This window comes from Natator depressus, chromosome 6 (genome assembly GCF_965152275.1).
Source record: "Natator depressus isolate rNatDep1 chromosome 6, rNatDep2.hap1, whole genome shotgun sequence".
In the NCBI taxonomy this organism is placed as follows: domain Eukaryota; kingdom Metazoa; phylum Chordata; order Testudines; family Cheloniidae; genus Natator; species Natator depressus.
The window spans coordinates 29,021,088-29,037,978 of NC_134239.1; the positions used below are offsets into that span (position 1 = coordinate 29,021,088).

Below are 16,891 nucleotides of genomic sequence, written 5' to 3' on the forward strand. Positions count from 1 at the left end.
TTATCGTTCCTTAGCTCAGGGTGTTGTTGCTTCATGTTGCAGTTCTCTGGCAGGCCAGACTGTCTCAGTGCTTGGCCTGCCATATGCACTGGCCCTCATGCCATTTGCTGCTCGTCAGTGTTGGGATTTAGCATGCTACCATGCTGTTAATTATGGAGTGTCATAATGCATACTGTAGTAGTGTGATAAATTCAAACACAAGGTGACAGAGGGCAGCTGGGGCCAGTCTCTATCTCATCCTGAGTCCAACTCCCAAGGCTCCTGGCCCCAGTTGTGTGGCTTCACTAACATCATCCGCAGATTTAAGTTCCATTGGGCACTGGGATCCCTGATAGCCAAGAATCGGATCCACAGATCAGTGGGATCTGCTTAATCTGCCACTGCTTGGTGGGGACTCCAAGTCCTGGGGCCTCTCTGTTGGACAATATTTCCCCGTAGCCCTGTCGGACAGTCTTGCCTCTTTTCCTTCCCAGCCTCAGAGGTCTTTGCATCAGTTTCAGCCCACAGAGATTAACTGCCATCTCTGCAAGTCTTGGCTCATTCCTTTCCACGCTCCCCCAGCCCATGCCATTGCGCTAAGCACTTTGTTCTCCAGTTCTTACTTTCTTGAAACATTATGGCTGAGACATGAAACAGTCAACAGAAGTGCACTCACAAAGGAAGCTGGTAAGAGAAGATCAGAGTGTGCACTGGCCCTGTGGAAACAGTGCTTTAATTCTTCCAGTCTGAAGATAGATGTGGATCAGAAACTTATGATAAAAACCTAGGCATCATTGTGGACATCTCAATGCAATGGTCAACACAAAATGTTAGGATGTATACAAAATGGGTTAGAAATCAATGCTGAGAATATTGTAATGGCCTTATACAAATTAGTGGTGCACGCAATATAAACGATACTAAAAAGTCACTTTTTTTTCTGGAATAGTGTGTCCACGTGGTGCATTATACCAATATTACTTGCGCATCATAAGTGTACGGCTATTGTTCTGCTGGTCAGTTTCCTTATGTAGACAAGCCCTTAGTTACATAACTGGCTTATTGTGGATTCTGGTTACACTGATCTATTTTCTTGTGTAAGAGAATCCTGCATTTTCTAATATAATTGCACAAAAGCCAAAAACAGTCTTTTCATCCCAGTCAAACATCCAAATCAGTCGTATGTAAGCTATTCCATCATTTATTGATCGCATTATTCTCTTGTCACTAATTATTATAGGCAAAATCTGATTTCAAAGAGACAGTTTGAAGTACTGATAAGGTGTAGGAGGCCTTTGCAGAAAACTTGTCTTTATACTTCCCAGTGAGTTTTGGCCATGGTTATCAAAACTGCGTGTATAAATCAGGTTCCTAAGCCACAATTTAAGCACCCACGTTTGAAAATAGTAGGAAAAAGATCTTCTGAATTATCTGGTAACAATAATTTCTCCATTTTATAAAGGAAAAGCTAGCCCCTGGAGGAAAGAAATACTGTTTGCCAGTTCCCCTCTGCAGGACTCACTTTCCATCCAATACTACAATTAACAGAGTAAGAATGAAACGTTATTGGGACAAATTCCTTTTTGGGTAGGAGGGACTTAGCATATATTTTATACGAATCAGATGACCATGTAAGGGTTTCCTCTTGAAACTGTCATTTCCACTTCAGTGTGGTCATATCTTATAAAACAAGTAAACAAAAGAAGCAGCATGGAAACTTTGAAGAAGACACATCTCTTATTCAGCAAAAAGAAAGGGAATACTTATGGCACCTAAGAGACTAACAAATTTATGTGAGCATAAGCTTTCGTGAGCTACAGCTCACTTCATCGGATGCATTCAGTGGAAAATACAGTGGGGAGTTTTATATATACACAGAGACTGTCCAGTTTGGCCAGTGTACATGGCAGAGGGGTATTGCTATGCCATTGCTATGCCCCTCTGCAATGTACACTGGCCAAACTGGACAGACTCTACGTAAAAGAATAGATGGACACAAATCAGAAGTCAAGAATTATAACATTCAAAAACCAGTCGGAGAACACTTCAATCTCGTTGGTCACTTGATTACAGACCTAAAAGTGGCAATTCTTCAACAAAAAAAACTTCAAAAACAGACTCCAACGAGAGACTGCTGAATTGGAATTAATTTGCAAACTGGATACAATTAATTTAGGCTTGAATAAAGACTGGAAGTGGATGGGTCATTACACAAAGTAAAACTATTTCCCCTTGTTTATTTCCCCTCCTACTGCTCTTGTCAACTGCTGGAAATGGCCCACCTTGATTATCACTACAAAAGGTTTTTTCCTCCCCCACCCCCACTCTCCTGCTGGTAATAGCTCACCTTACCTGATCACTCTCCTTACAGTAAAAAGAAAAGGAGTACTTGTGGCACCTTAGAGACAAACGCCACAAGTATTCCTTTTCTTTTTGTGAATACAGACTAACACCGCTGCTACTCTGAAACCTCTCCTTACCATGTGTATGGTAGCACCCATTGTTTCATGTTCTCCGTGTATATAAATCTCCCCACTGTATTTTCCACTGAATGCATCCGATGAAGTGAGCTGTAGCTCACGAAAGCTTATGCTCAGATAAGTTTGTTAGTCTCTAAGGTGCCACAAGTACTCCTGTTCTTTTTGCGGATACAGACTGTCACGGCTGCTACTCTGAAACCTCTTATTCAGGTGCAGTTCTGTCTGCCAGCTCAGTTAAGATTTTTCTGTCTTGAGCACAGGATATTATATATACATATAGTTCTTTAGGGATATGAATCACTATGCATTTTCCTGCTAGTGTCTTCTCCCCCAAAGTGATAGTCAATTTGGCAGTTCTCATCTCAATGTTCTGCCCTGATTCTTGGTCCTGTACTCCATAAGAATTCCCTTGGATACAAATATTTTGTTTCAGGCTCCTGTCTTTGTGAGCATAGGTGATTGCAAGATGAGCAACTTGTTTAAAAGAAAATGGACAACAACTCTGTGAGAAGAGAAGGGCACATTTTGGGGATGATATAAAGCTGACAACAAGGGGTGTCCGAACCCATCTATTTTGAAGAATCAGGCTGGCAAGTCACACAGGACAAAGAAAGGCACTAAATCTTTTTTGCTTGTCTCCTCTTGCTTGCCCTTTAAGCAGAAGATTAAAAACCAGCATGGTTTAGCACACATGCATGAGATAATAATTGGAATGTGTGCAGAGACCTGCTGACATGTTGGATCTCAAAATCCAGAGTAGCTGTTGAAAAGGTCCTCATCACATTGTAGCAATATTTATCAATATCAATATTTATCAAAATCAGGTCTTCAAATGTTCTTCGGGTTTGAGTGCCTGCAGTGAACTGAGCCTGGCATATAAAATGGTTTCATGAGTCTTTTTTTTTTTTCCCCCCAGCTCTGCACTTCAGCACAAGTCAGTGACTCCTCCTCACCTTGCAACTTCCCACAAGGCAGGAGGATAGTCATGATTTCTTTCCAAGCTGTCCCATCCCATTGCAGTCTATGAAAAATGAATGTGACAGCCCTGCTTCTGCCAGTCAGTGTCCTTTTGATGTGTCAGAGGAGAAAAGGCTGTGAAGAACTGGAGTGCTTTTCATTCATGCTCTGTTGTTCTTCTGTTTTGTTCCCGTCCAACTTTATTCTTCTGAAAGAGAAATGGTGTTAAGCTCCTCTCTAGCCTGATGCTTAGGGGTTTGCACTGGTGTAGTTACATTGGTACAAATGTCTCTAACGTAGACAGGGCTTCAGTTGCTGGCTCCCATGTTTTATGACCTGTGGCTATGAAATGTTGAAAATCTCTTGCAATCACTGAATTCTAGCTGTAGGTTTGAGCTAGAGAAAGATGGAAGGGTTGGGAAGAAGGTAGAACTCAGGCTGGGTTGTGGGAGATATTTTGAAAACACAAATGGCAGTTAGGCTTGTGACTGTTATGGAGCTAGTTGCACCTCTCTCCCCTTTCTGGTCTCTCTGACTGCACCTTCCTAGATGTTGGGCCTCTTACCCTTACCTGTCTTGGGGTGGGATCCTCATGATTCTTTTGCTATTAGACCAGGACCCTGGCACACTACTTGTGTATTCCAGCCACTTATTACTGTGCAGATGCTATACTCTGTTGTTCAGTTATCGGGACCTTTAGAGTGTGATTCTGCAAGATGCTGAGGCCTCCCTCCCATCAATAGTAGCTGAGGCTGCTCAGCAATTCCAAGGATTGATTGCTTAAGGAGTTCAGCTTCCACATGCTACTTATTTCTCTTGATATCCTAACTCTCCCCATTTTTCATTTAAAAAAAAAAACTTGAGCAATCACAACCGCAGATGTAAATCTTGTGTCTTGCATGTCGGTGCGTCGGGCCTGATGTAGTAAAAGCCTCTGCAAATGGCCCCTCTTATATGTTCATTCTAACAAGCTTTAATCATAAGCTACAGGAAGAAGGCAGAACCAGCAAATGCATAACTCCCTCCTCTCATCTCCAGCCTGAGTTGAAGTCCCTCTTGTTTTTGTCTGAGCTTTCTTCCTGCTGCAAATCTTACTCTTGGGGGAATTCTGTGCCAAAAAATTAAAAATTGGGTGCACAATATTTTAAAATTCTGCATATTTTATTTGTCAAAATAACGCTATATAAGCATTCGAGTTTCAATTATTTTGGTAATTTATTTAAAAATACCTATCCGCAACTATGTCTGTAACAATACAGACAGACACACACACACACACAAGTCCCCCAGGAGTAAAGAGTTAAAGAAACCCCTACAACAACCCAGTTCCTGTTTTTTCTGCCCCCCAGAACCCAGCTGGAGTGCTAGACACCCACACCCCCTCCCCCCAGAGCCCGCTGCGGGGTGCCCTCAGCCCAGACACCCGCATCCCCTACCTCTCAGAGCCCAGCTGCAGCCCCCCTTCCCCCCCCGGCTAGCCCAGACACCAAAAGAGGCTGAGGATGAGGTGGACTGAGTCAGGGAGGGAGTTCCAGGTAAAACAGGGGTTGTATGGAATAAAGCACAGAACTGAGAGCAGAAGAAGGACATGAAGGTATAAATATAGAATGTCAGTAAAAGAGTTTGACTCATCCTGCCATAGTAGCATAGCGCTGAATTTATTTGCAGAAGTACACAGAACAGTAAACCTCTGGTAATACTATAATGCATTTGCAAATAGAGCTTTTCCATAGCTGGTTAATGTTTTATGCATCTTTGCATTTTAGAGGCATCACTAAATAGCACTTTGATTTTTTTTTCTCCCTACATGTCATTAGGATACAGTTGTTTTTAGATGAAAAGTCAAGCCCTCTGTTGAACCTTGAGTGCAGCAATTTTGTTTGCTGGGGTAGAGATGAGTTAGATTTGTTTTTAATTATGTAACTAAATTTAGGCAGCAATCTGCATTTTAAGGCATTGCTAATAAAAGTCTACAAGTGAGAGATGCATCATAGTTAGAATTTAAAATGAGCCAGCGCACAGCTGGTGAAGCAGAGTCGTGTCTCTAATCAGGAGGGAAGAGATATGAAAGGGCATTTTTTCAGTTTGAAAATGAATGCAAGGAATGATAGTTGGCTTAACATAACCCCCTGATGGTGCTGTTTCTGATGGGATGGCAGAGTGCAGAAACAACCGTATGTACTGGAGAGAAGCCCACATTTCAGTCTATCATTGACAATAGTTCTCCTCTAACTAGATTTTACAACAAATAGGTTTCATTTTAATTTCTTCCAAACATAGTAATTCTGGTTTGCCCATAGCCTCATCTGATACCTAAGGTTACAATGTCTTTACCAAAAAATCTAGCCTCACAGTATGTTCTACCGATTCTTGCCCAGTCCAGCTAAGCACTTAAGCACAAGTTCAACTTTAAGCATGTGAATATCTCCGTTGACTGAATACAGGTATTGCCCATTTTGAGTGTTCAGCCAATGTAAATGTGGAGGCAAAGAGACAAACATTTCTCTGGTTTTATTTTTTTAATAATGGGGCAATCTATGGAGGCTGTTCAAAGCTTCTTAAAGGTTTGGAATATTAGGTGCAGTCCTGACAGAGATGGCTCAGTGGACAGAGTGCCGGTGAAATTATCAGAGCTGCACAGTAATTAGCACGATACATTGAATTTATCATATGATGTTGTCAATTATCACCATCCTATTATCTGGCATGGTAATTTGACATGTTAATTCAGGGCCCTCTTCAGCACTACTTAGCTATTGCAAAGATCCCATTGAAGCATAATGCTTTAATAAAGTAAAAGGGAGTTTGCCAGAGTAAGGAGTGCTTAATTTTGTGCCCTTAACTTTTCTATCGGAATTTGTGCTAAAGGCCTCAAATTTGGGAATATTTGCTTTCCTTTTTAGGAACCTAACAGTCCACCTGTTTTAGAGAATTTTCTGCCCCATATGGTGAATTCCACTGAATAACATTTATTTTCTCTAAACGAGATACAATCTTTCAACAGGAAAAGCTGGAATTTCAAGGTTATAGAGCTGTGAATACAGGGGCGCTGGAACAATTTGTATAGTGGGGGTGCTGAGAGCCATTGAACCAAACTGTAAACCCTGTATATGATGGAAATGACTTCAAGCCAGGGGGTGCAGCAGCACCCTTAGTTCCAGCATCAGTGTATGAAAAGAGTGATATAATGAAAAGCCGTCTATTGCTCTGAGTTGATTTTACTGAAGAGGCATTAGTAGATACGTATGTCTAGGACTGTGTTTTGTGTGCAATTTTTTAATGGATAAATTTAAGGTATTATAAATAAAATACAAAAAAGGTACTGGAAACATACCCAACTATATAAAATATGCAGAAGAGCACCAAGAGGGATATGGATCATAGAAAGAATTAATATGAAATTTAGAGGTTAACAGCAGATTCAAAATGGACCTCAAATTTTTGCATAAGAACCTCTGAATTTTCATGAGAAAGAGATGTAAAAAGAATTTTATATAACGATTCCTATCGTAACTTTGACCAAATAAAGTTCTACCATTCATTGTGACTATTCAGCGATTACAAGTAATGTTACTTTAAATTCATCCATGAGTTGTAATAAAAAACCTAGAATATTAACTATTTTCATACGTAATTTATTGGATAGAATTTATGAAGAAATAGCTTAGCGAGTGTCTAGTTCTTGAATTTTGGGTATTATTAACTTCATCGATCCAAAGGCCAGAAAGGACCATTGTGATCATCTAGTCTGACGTTCTGTATAACAGGCGTCATAGAATTTCCCCAAAACAATTTCTGGAGATGTCTTTTAGAAAAACACCCAATCTTCATGTAAAAATTGTCAATGATGAAGAATCCACCACAAGCCTTGGTAAATTGTTCCAGTGGTTAATTACCTGCACTGTCAAAAATGTATGCTTTAGTTCTGGTCTGAATTTGTCTAGCTTTGACTTCCAACCATTTGGTTGTGTTCTACCTTTCTCTGCTAGACTGAAAAGCCCATTATAAAGTGTAATCAAGTCGCCTCTTAACCTTCTTTTGGTTAAACTAAATAGATAAACTCAAAGAGATCAATCACTATAACACAGGTTTTCTAATCCTTCTGTCGTTCTTCTCTGAACACCCTCCAATTTGTCAACTTGCTTCTTGAGTGCTGGACATCAGAACTGGACACAGTATTCCAGCAGTGGATGCACCAATGATAAATACAGAGGTAAAATAACTCTCTACTCCTACTCAAGATTACTGTTTGTGTTCCATGGTCACATTAATTCTTTTGGCCATAGCATCACACTGGGAGCTCACGTTCAGCTGATTATTCACCACAACCCCACATCTATTTCAGAGTCACTGCTTCCCAGGATTGAATCCCCCATATGTTAATATGGCCTGCTTTCTTTGTTCCCAGATGTACACGTTTACATTTAGTCATATTAAAACACATATTGTTTGCTTGTGCCCAGTTTACCAAGTGATCCAGATTGCCCTGAATCAGTGGCCTGTCCTCTTCATTATTTACCACTGCCCCAATTTTTGTGTCTCCTGCAAACTTTATCAGTGATAACTTTGTGTGTTTTTTCAGGTCATTGATAAAAATGTTAAATAGTGCAGGACCAAGAACCAATGCCTGTCAGCCCCCGCTGGAAACACACCCAGTCGATGACGATTCCCCATTTACAATTACATATTGAGACCTTTCAGTTAGCCAGTTTTTAATCCATTAATGTGTGCCTTGTTAATTGTTTCCATTGTTCTAGTTTTTTAATCAAAATGTTGTGTGGTACCAAGTCAAATGCCTTACAGAAATCTAAGTATATTATATTAGCACTGATGACTTTATCAATCCAACTTGTAATGTCATAAAAATATCAAAATAATTTGACAGGATCTATTTTCTATAAAATCATGTTGATTTGCATTAATTCTGTTACTTCCTTTAATTCTTTCTTGCTTATGAGTCCCATATCAGCTGCTCCATTATTTTGCCTGGGATCAATGTCAGGCTGACAGGCCTATAATTACCCAAGTCATCCTGTTTACCCTTTGTAAAAATCGCTTCTAGACTTATTGACAATCAACATTAATGGTCCAGTGAGCTCCTCAGCCAGCTCTTTTAAAACTTTTGGGTGCAAGTTATCTGGACCTGCTGATTTAAAATATGTCTAAGTTTAGTAGCTTCTGTTTAACATGTTCTAGAGATACTAGTGCAGGGGTCGGCAACCTTCGGCACATGGCCCATCAGGGTAATCTGCTGGTGGGCCACGAGACATTTTGTTTACATTGACCATCCGCAGGCACAGCCCCCCGCAGCTTGCAGTGGCTGTGGTTCGCTGTTCCCAGCCAATGGGAGCTGCGGGAAGCGGCGGCCAGCATGTCCCTGCCGCCCACGCCGCTTCAAGCCTGCTCACCATGTAAGACTGTCATCTGTTTTTTCCCCAAATATAGAACAGAAATACTTATTGAGCACTTCTGCCATTTCTGTATTTTTATTGATAATTCTGACATTTCTACCTAGTAATGGACCAATACCATTGTCAGGATTTTGTTTATTTCTAATCTATTTAAAAAACTCCTTATTGTCCTTAACTTTGCTGGCCATAGATTTTTTTCCTTGGGTCCCTTTGTTTCCCTTATCAATTTTATACAGTTGTAAATTTCTGAGTTATATACATTCATTCCTTTCTTCCACTTGTTATATATTATTATTTTTATTTTTTTATAGCTGCCATCATTTCCCCTCTAAACCAGCACAGCCTTCTTCCTTTATTGTGGCTTTTTGTGTGTCTAGTAAGGTGTTCTTAAATATAGTTAAGAGGGATGTCAAGATAGGTTACATAATCATGTGATAGGTGATGTAATGATGATGTAATTTTAAAATAGTGACAACTATAACTTCAGACAAAAATGAATCTGGAGTGATGTGGAAGAAACAAATCAACACATTTACTAAAATTCTTATCTGTTCTTTAAAAGTGGGTCAGTTTCAGTGTCAAATGTGCAAGACCAAAATCTCTTCAGCCATATGGATTGTTCAGGTACAACTAAGACTATTTATAGTTGTACCTGAACGGTCCATATGGCTGAATAGATTGATTAGGAAAGGGCTAAGAAAGAAAAACAACATACTTTACATTCCTGACAGCATAATAAGTAAGCATGGTGAAGTGTACAATGTCAGACAGAAATGTAGAAGTGTTGTAAGCAATATCATTAGACATGCTCAACTCCACTGACTTTGGGAGTTGGATTTCCGTTTTCCTTCATGGTGGCAGTGTATTTGAAGGAGGATATAAAGTATATTTAGAGGAGCTTTCATGAAGTTGAACTGCAGGTTAAAAAGTGAGGTCCCAATTCAGCAAGCATTTAAACACATGTTTAAGTCAATCCCTGTTCAGCAAAGCACTTAGGGATTTTCTGATTATGAACTATCCACTTTCAGAATAGGAGAAAATCAACTAATTCCATGTGACTGAGATAAAGGAAGGCAGATTTCTACGGATACATAAGACACCATGAATAATGTAACATTAATTTCAACATGGACCAGTTAAAAGCACACATGAAAATGGTAAAAAAAACCAAGTTCTGTACTATTGGTTTGGATATTAGTTTCACTTAAAATATGACACACTAAAGTTACACAATTAAGCCCATTGTTTCTGAGTTGGGATTCAGTCCTGCAAGCTGATGAGCAGTCTGTCCTGATCCAACACAGCGTGTGCTTAACTTTAAGCACATGTATAATTCTACTGATGTCAGTGAAACTACTCACATGTTCATAGTTAAGCATGAGCTTAAGTGCTTTCATGGATTGGGGTCAGAATGCTGAGCACCTTGCAGAATCAAGCTCTTACTAAACACTGTCAGTGTTTTGATAGAAGTGGAAAGAACTTCCAGCATGGTGTTCTGCATCCCGTCCCACAAATTTCAGGATTGTCTTCTATGTGCTGAGTCTTTTTATCTTGTCTGTTCTTGAACATCAAGTTCTGATGCCTTAGCAACCCACCTTGTTAAATGTACTCCACTGTCTAATTGACTCACTGCTAGAAGTGTTTTCTTAACTTGTAATTAAAAATTGTCCTTTTCTAATTTTAGATCAATATTCCTTGTTATGTCACCTTTAATTCTTAAGTAATTCATCCCTCAGCCTCTTATTCTATATGACTAATATAGTATGTATTTTTAGGCCATTATTAAATACCCCCTATGTTATAGGTGGCAGAATAGCAGTGCCTCTTGTTACGAGTGCCTAATACTTTCCATTATAACCCAATGCTTATAACTTTGACAGTCTTAAACCTTTCGGGATGGAATTTTCCATGCTTTGTGTCTGCCTCAGGTAGAATTTTTTTTTGTTCACATGGTAGCTACATTCTGCAGTAAAATTGTCAACCAATGTGGGGGTTGTGACTGTGGGAGACAGAATGTTCTCAGGCTCTGAAGCGGGACTATGGAATTCATTCCCATAAAAGATAAGTAGTAGGCATCCTTCAGTCTTGAGAGACCATGGGTATCTGCCCCCTGAGAGGTAAAGAATTTATTCAGCTGGTTTTATGGCAGCTGTGGCTGAAGAGCCCCATTTGAGAGAGACAATTTCTGCCGCAGCTGTCACATTTAAAGGTGATGTTTTGGCCCTTTGGGCTTTGCTTTCTGCAAGCTCTTTTCTCCTCTGCTAAGCTGGGCGGCTTCCTCTCGTAACTCCAGAGACCTTTGTTAAGTTCTTCTTTCCAAAGGCTGCGGTCTTGAGTGTGATCTTCCCAGTTGTTCACATCCATGTCCATTTCTTTGAGGTCTAGCTTGCACACATCCTTGAAACGCAATTTTAGGCGTCCTTTGGGTCTTTTTCCCAGATGCCAGTTCGCCGTAGGGGATGTCCTTTGGGATGTGCCCCATCATTCATTCAGCACACATGCCCAAGCCAGTGGAGGTATCTCTGAGGAGTGTTGGTAGGCTGGGCCACTTGAGCACCTCAGTGTTGGTGACTCTGTCCCTCCAGGAGATGCCAAAGATTTGATGAAGGCAACGTATATGAAAGCTGTTGATTCTCTTTTTCTGATGAGAGTATCAGGTCCTTGTCTTGCTCCCATACAAAAGTGTGCTAATAACACACGCACGATACACACAGATCTTTGTGTGTTCTGTCAGTCTGTTGTTTTGCCATCTCCTCTTGCTCAGTCTAGACGTTGTTGTGGCGGCTTTTCCAGTGTGGATGTCGAATTCCATTTCAAGTGAAAGGTTGACTGCGAGAGTGGATCCCAGGTATTTGAACTCATTCACCACTTCAAGTTCATAGTTGTTGATCTTGATGGAAGGTGCTTCCTCAACATTATGTTCATCTTTTTTAGGCTTATGGTAAGCCGAGTGTCTTGGCAGGCTTTGGGAAAATGTCTATAAGGTTTTGAGGATGAGCTTCTGTGTGGGTTGTCACTGCTGCGTCATCAGCAAAAAGGAAGTGTTGGATAAGGGCCTCCTCTGAGTCTTGCAAGACTGAATAGCTTTCCATCAGATCTTGTGTGCAAGTAGATTCCCTCAGTTGAGAAACCAAAAGCTTGTTTCAGTAGCCAGGAGAAGAAGATCCCAAACAGAGTTGGGGAAAGTACACAGCCTTGCTTAACTGTGCTACGAATCTAGAAAGCTTCAGAGCCTGAGCCATTGTATTGAACTGTGCCATACATATTTTCATGGAAGGATCGAATCATGCTTAAGAGCTTGGGGAGAGAGTTGTCAAAGCACAAATAGTCTGCCTCTACTGACAAGATCAAAAGCCTTTGTGACGTTGATGAAGACTATGTAGAGGGGCTTTTTTTGTTCTCTGCATTTCTCTTGAAGTGTTCTCAGTGAGACGATCATGTCAATAGTAGGCCTTTCAGCTCTGAAGCCATACTGTGATTCAGGATAGATTCTTTCTGCAAGGGTCTGAAGTCTGATCAGGAAAACTCGGGCAAAGGCTTTTCCCATAATACTAAGAAGGGATATGCCACGATAGTTGTTACAGTTGCTCCTGTCATCCTTGTTTTTATAGAGAGTGATGATATTGGCATCTCTCATTTCTTGTGGTATTTTGCCTTCTTTCCAGCACAGGCAGAGCAACTCATGAAGATGGTGCAGTAGAATAGATTTTCTGCATTTTATGACCTCTAACAGTATGCAGTCTTTTCTGGGGGCCTTTTCATTGGGGAGGCCATCTATGGCAAGGATAAGCTCCTCTACCGTTGGTTCATCGTTGAGTTGGTTCATAATAGGCTGGTTTTTGATGACTGTGTCTGTAACAATATTTTCAAGAGGGTAAAGCTCAGAGTAGTGTTTTACCCAGCGATACATCTGCTTGGTATAGTTGTTGATTGTTTCCTCTGTTCTTGATTTCAACGGGGCTGTCTTCTTTGATGTTGGACCCAAGGCTTTCTTGATCCCATTATGCATGTTTCTGAGGTTGCCTGCATCAGCTGCTACTTGGATGCGTTTTCATAAGTGCAGCCAATAGTCATTGGTGCAGCGTCGAGCAGTTTGTTGTACCTTGGTTCTTGCCACTCTTAGTGCTTGTAAGGTTTTTTCATGTGGGTCTCTCTTGTAGTTGATTTGGGCTGTGCGTATGGCATCCAAGACTGGTGTCAACACATTGGGATATGTGCTAAGTCAGTCGTTGGTCTTATTTTCCTTCTTCCCAAAGACAGCCAGCCAGCTGCATCATAGATTGTGTTCTTCAGTTGCTCCCACTTCAGCTGGGCTCTTATGGCACAATGACTGGAGTCAAGGGCTTGTTGGAGTGTGTTCTTGTACTGCTGTGACTTTTCTTAGTCCTCAGTGGCACTAATGTTGGTACGAGGACATCCTTTTACTTTAGATCTGTGTATTTTCTTTGGTTCTTTCTCTGCATACCAGAGAATGGTTTGGTCGCACTCAGCACTTTGATAACTGCGGGTAATGAGGACGGTGTTAAGGTTGGTACGCCTTGTGATGATAAGATCCAGTTGGTGCCAGTGGCCAGATCTGGGATGTTTCCAAGACGCTCTGAAGTGAGACTATGGAACTCATTCCTATGAAAGTTAAGACTGACATAGTATTAACCACTTTCAGAACTAAGATGGAGAGAATTGGGTGCCTAACTGACCTTTGTGCCTTTGAAAATCTTCCTGTAAATGCAGAACTCATTTGTTTGACTTAGTTTTCCTATAATAATTTCTGCACACACACATAAATAACCCGCTATCAACTAGTCAAGCTGTTTTCCCTACAGGTGGGAATGAAAAAGAGAAGGTGTTGTTGTTGTTCCAATTTGTATTTTTAAATACTCTGTCATGCTTAGATATTATGGTGATGTGGGTCATATAAATAAGGCTAAGATTTTGTCATGGTTATATTTAGTAAAAGTCACAGACAGGTCATGGGCAATAAACAAAAATTCATGGTAGCCCGTGACCTGCCCCTGACTTTTTAACTAAAATTAACTGTGATAAAGTGGTGAAGAAGGGGGGTCCAGCACTCACTGCTGCTGCAGCTCTGGGGTCCCCCCTCGCTACTCAGGATGGCTGAGAGTGCTGGGGTCCCCCTGCTGCCCATGGTGGCTGGGAACTGCCTGTGGCGGTGGCTGGGAGCTGCGGGACCCACCCGTCGCCTGCCGTAACTGAAGCAGAAAACGTCATGGAGGTCTTTGGAAGTCATGCATTCCGTGACCTCCGTGACATAATCTTAGCCTCACATATAAGTAACCAGATGTTTAGCTAGAGCTAGCCCTAGTTTCCTTGCTTTGTAAAGCACAGTGAGATCTGTGGATAAAAAGCACTTTCTAAGAACTAAATATTGTTGTTGTTCTTCCTCTCTATGGCCAACATTGCTGTTGCTTAAGTCTGTGCTTAAGTCTCATTGATGCTACTCGCAGCAGCAGAGTTTAAGCAGGTGTGTGTTTGTAGGATCAGGGCCTTTGCGACCAATCCTGCAGGTGATAGCATGTGGGTGAAAGGCTCTTCCCTTGCTTAGCCCCATTACAGTGAATGAGACTCTGCGTGGGGGACAGTAGTCGACTGTGTACTGTCAATTGTAGGATCAGAGCCTAAATCCAGGTCTATACTTAAAGTTTTTACCAGTCTAATAATGGTTTGGGATGTGTTTTTTTTTTTTAAGGAGATTTTTATATTGGCAAAAGCCTAATTGTAGACACAGTTGTAAAAAAAGTGCTTTTTCTGGTGTAGCTGATTTTGTTTGGGGGAACGGGTATAAGCTGTACCAGCAAAAGCCGGTATAACCTGTGTCTTCACTAGGAGGGTTTGCCCATATAGAACTGCTGGAATAGCTAGACCAGCAAAACTTTTCTAGTGTAGACTAGCCCTTAGTATCAGATTGTTTATTAGGATATACCATATGTTAAAAAATATACTTGCTAAAAATGTTTCAGGTGTGTATCAAAGCAGCAGTACTGTAGGGATTCTCTTTGTCTTACCAACTGCCTTTACATTTTTTTCTAGAATGATCTAATTTGATCTGGACTTGCCCCGTTAAGCTTTCTTGCATCCTTCAGTCTATTTAAGAAAAGGCTAACAGGTTTCAATCATGACAAGCACGCTTACTATAAACCCACTGTGATGGGTTGTCACCCCTGGGGTGCAGTCTAGGAGCTGTGGGAACTGCTGTGCCCCCTAATCCCCCAGCTGGTCTGGTCTAACTCACACTGCTTTGTTGGAGATTCCAGCCAGCCTCTCCAGGCCCTTTTATCACCCAGCGTGATAGCTGGTGGTGCCACACATCCAAACTGAGCTACCTGAGTGCTTTACCTAAGCCACTCAAAGACAGGCAGGAGACAACAGCCAGTTTCCCAGCTCCTCCACCATGCACCCTTGCTGGAGTATAAACCCAAAATTATACCATCTTGCACTGCACAGGGATCTGTACTGTGTTAACTCATTAATAAAGTTCACTTTCCCCTTGATGTGGGAAAGATATGCAACAGCCTTTTGTCACAGAGCTGAGATTTTCCCCAGACACTTCACTTAAAGGCACGCTGGTTTAGATAAAACAAGTTTATTAATTACAAAAGATAGATTTTTAAGTGATTATAGAATCATAGAATATCAGGGTTGGAAGGGACCTCAGGAGATCATCTAGTCCAACCCCCTGCTCAAAGCGGGACCAATCCCCGACTAAATCATCCCAGCCAGGGCTTTGTCAAGCCATTCGCTTCATCTGTAGAATGAGAAAATGAGGTTAATGATACTTAGCTTCATTTATAAAGCAGTTTGAGAGTTAAAGGTGAAAAGCTCTACATAAGTGCTTGTGACAGGGTAGACTAGGTCTGGAGGCCCTGCCCCAGAAAAGAGCAAAGGAGGAGTCCTCCAAGCAGCCTAGAGTGGCTGCAGGGGAGCAGCCAATCAGAGGGGCTGCTGGCGTGACCAATCAAGGGTCAGAAGGTCCATATAAAAGGAACCAGCAGAGACAGAGCAGTCAGTTGATGCAGGGAGCTTGAAGAGGGAGGACAAGGTGCCTGGCTGGCTAGAAGAGCAGCAGGACTGTGGACAGATCAGTGCAGGCAGGCTGAGTTCAGGGTACTGAGCCCAGGACCTAGCCAGACCAGGTGAAAGTACTGAGATGGGCCCTGCTGGTCTGTTAAAAAGGGCAGTTGTCTCCAGGAAAGAAGCCTTGGTGCTATGGCACCATACCAGTGCTGTGAGAAAGAACTAGGGACTGTATACCCTAGAAGGTGGGGGCGGGCAGTGTGTGTGACTTGGCCAGAGGGCTGAGTCATTGAAGACCTGCTGAAAGAAGCATCGGCCGGGGGTGCCACCCCGTTGTAAGAACTGAAAGAAAAGCAGGCTCACAGAAAGGTGGTGCTCGTGAGAGGCAGGTGCTGACGCCGTTACAGTGCTATATGCATTAAGAATGTCTATGCTTAGAGCAGGAGCTCCATAGTAATGGGCCCAATGTACTGTAGCATGGAAGGGAACTAAACTCTGCTGACATTATTTAAAATAAACTTTTCTTGGGGTAGGGGAGGGGCGACAAAATTCTGTTTCCTACCAAACAAATCAATATATTTAAAATGTTTAATAATGATTGTGAACATAAAAATAACCATACTGGGTGAGATCAGTGGTCCTGCTAGCCCAGAATCTTGTCTTCCAGCAGTGGCCAATGCCAGGTGCTTCGGAGGGAATGAACAGAACAGGCAATCATTGAGTGATCCATCCCCTGTTGTCCACTCTCAGCTTCAGGCAGTCAGAGGCTAGGGACACCCCGAGCATCTTGTGGCACCATTCCCCCATCATCAGTTACCATGCAGAACAAACCATTATTCTGCAGCTAACGGAAGTTTGTGGCAGAAGGTATCTTCTCTGAAGAAGACATAAACCTTATATTAAATACAGGGACACAGGATGTTTCTGTGCCAAATACTGGGAAGGAAGGAAAATCTCTTGGAATTTAATGTAAGCTATTTTATGTGCGTGTCTCTTAAAACAAAACAAAAAGGTTTCTTTTGTAAAACAAAT

The 16,891-nt window shown here is 41.6% G+C and overlaps 1 protein-coding gene across 6 annotated transcripts in view; it reads left to right on the plus strand.

The window, feature by feature from the left end:
• Positions 1–16,891, plus strand: part of SERGEF (secretion regulating guanine nucleotide exchange factor) — a 464,594-nt gene that overhangs the window by 42,684 nt on the left and 405,019 nt on the right. The gene's annotated exons all lie outside the window — the stretch shown is intronic.